A 2,185-nucleotide genomic window follows, 5' to 3' on the forward strand; every position below is an offset into this window, starting at 1 on the left:
GACGCAGAGGGGGTCGTTGTTTCGTGTCTGTCAAGCAAAGTATAAAACCCTGTGGTGGCCTGTCCTGCCTGGTCAGAAGGAGACGCATCTGGGACACACATTAGAAGAGGCCGAAGGAAAAAAAACATGCCATACGAGTTGGATTTTCCTGTTCCTGAAATGATGCCGTTTTACTCAGGACACTACTGGCCTGCTGCATGCCTGGATATGAACAACAACAACCATTACGCACAGGATTCCTGCAGAGGTGAGTGGATATTACAGCATATATAGATATAACAGGCAACAACTCATGCTCTTTTAAATTTTGGACGCTTAAAAATATGCAGATTCCACACTTTGTACAATTTCTTTCATTTAGTCTTGTCCATCATCCTTGCAAGTCACTTTATTTTTCACTTTTTTCCAAATTGAGTTCATTTCTGCACTGATTTAGAGACAAGTAAACGTGAGGAATAACTAACTTTTATCCTGTAGTGCACCATGATGCTCCATACAGGATCCACTCGGAGACCCAACGCCGTAGAAAGCGCACGACTTTCAGCAAAGCGCAGCTGAGCCAGCTGGAGAGGGCCTTCTCTGTCACACAGTACCCGGACATCAAGACCAAGGAGTCCCTGGCCTCTGTAACCGGACTGCCGGAGTCTAAGATTCAGGTATGACATGTTCCTTCCGGTGCGTAATTTGGACACCGCCCACGTGTTTCTTTATACAGTAATCTAATCACGACTTCTATCCAACAGGTCTGGTTTCAAAATCGACGCGCCCGCTACTTCAAGAGCAAGAAATCCACCAGAGATGTCCCCAGACCGTCCACAGACCACCTCCACCCACAGTCCACCCTCACAGCACCATCCAGTCCACCGTTCCCTTTCCTTCCTCCTCCTCCCAGCCTACCAGGACACCCGGCGTCCAGTTCACCTCTGACCACCAGGCTCTCAACAATCCTGGACTGCCAACCTTCATCCAGCCTCCCAGGAGGGACCCGAGACCACAACTACCAAACCCCAGACTTCACTGATTATTACCGAGACGTGTTTCCACACACTGAGTGGGATTTGCCAGAAGCTTTAGAGGCTTTCCTCGGAGATTCTCAGGGATCCAAGCCGGTGGGAAGCCGCTGTGCTGCAGCTGAGCCTCCTGGACCCAAAGAGGGCATCCAGAGTCCGCTGGACCAGCAGGGCTGCACTGACGACCTGTCTGATCTGAACCTCCACGACCTTATGTTCGACTTTAATCTGCCGAATTTGGACATTTCTGCAGCAATGATTGATTATCTTTTAAACTGACTGATGGAAGAATCGTAGATATCTAAAAAGTTATTTAAACTTGTAAATAGTCTTAGCTGTGGCAGAGTATTTATGATGAGATTGCCTCGAAGAAGGCGAAGGGAAATGTATACTAGGAGAATTTTATTAACGCAATGTAGAATTACAAATAAATTTCATAACGCTACTCCGGCTTTGTGTGGATTTCATTCATAAATCGTGTTGCCGTGCTCGTCATCACGTGGCGCCGTGGCTTAGTTGGTTAAAGCGCCTGTCTAGTAAACAGGAGATCCTGGGTTCGAATCCCAGCGGTGCCTTTTTGCAGGTTATTTCAATGCAAATATTACAACTACAATCAATAAAGCAAGGTACTGGAACTGCTTTAAACATTTCGCCGCCGTAACGTGTTGTAACTGAAATAATAAATGTTTTTATGACTCCTTCCAACCTGCCCAGCAACCTTTACTGCCCAGACCGCCCCAAACCAAACCGACACAAACATACAACACTTGTACTACGATATATAGCTGATAAATAGATAGATGTGAGGTCTTTAGACAAAAATGGTGATATGTCAACTTACTTGCAGCTGCATGAACGGTAATTTTTGCTGTGATTTTAGTCACAAAAAGCGCACCTTAACTCGACACTTTACGTTAGTTTCAAATGTGGCTCAGCAGCCAATCAGAAGTCGTCCTCGACGGCGCTAGGCAACAGCTCAATCCTGCCGTCAAGTGTTCACGTAAAACATAAAGGCTTTTATGTTTGAAACCACTGAAGTCAATCCACAACATAACCAGACTTAAAACAGGAATATACAAATACACAAATACAAAACTCAGATGCAACAAAACCAGAGGCAGTGCAACTTAATGAATACAAACAGAACACGATCATAATAAGTGCTTTAAAATGAT

The 2,185-nt window shown here is 45.3% G+C and overlaps 1 non-coding gene across 1 annotated transcript; it reads left to right on the top strand.

Annotated features, from left to right (window-relative positions):
• The first annotated feature begins 1,511 nt into the window (after positions 1-1,511).
• On the top strand, positions 1,512-1,585 carry trnat-agu (transfer RNA threonine (anticodon AGU)). Its single transcript has one exon. It is a non-coding gene; the product is annotated as a tRNA-Thr (tRNA).
• The last annotated feature ends 600 nt before the right edge of the window (positions 1,586-2,185 follow it).

Source organism: Amphiprion ocellaris, chromosome 14 (genome assembly GCF_022539595.1).
Source record: "Amphiprion ocellaris isolate individual 3 ecotype Okinawa chromosome 14, ASM2253959v1, whole genome shotgun sequence".
In the NCBI taxonomy this organism is placed as follows: domain Eukaryota; kingdom Metazoa; phylum Chordata; class Actinopteri; family Pomacentridae; genus Amphiprion; species Amphiprion ocellaris.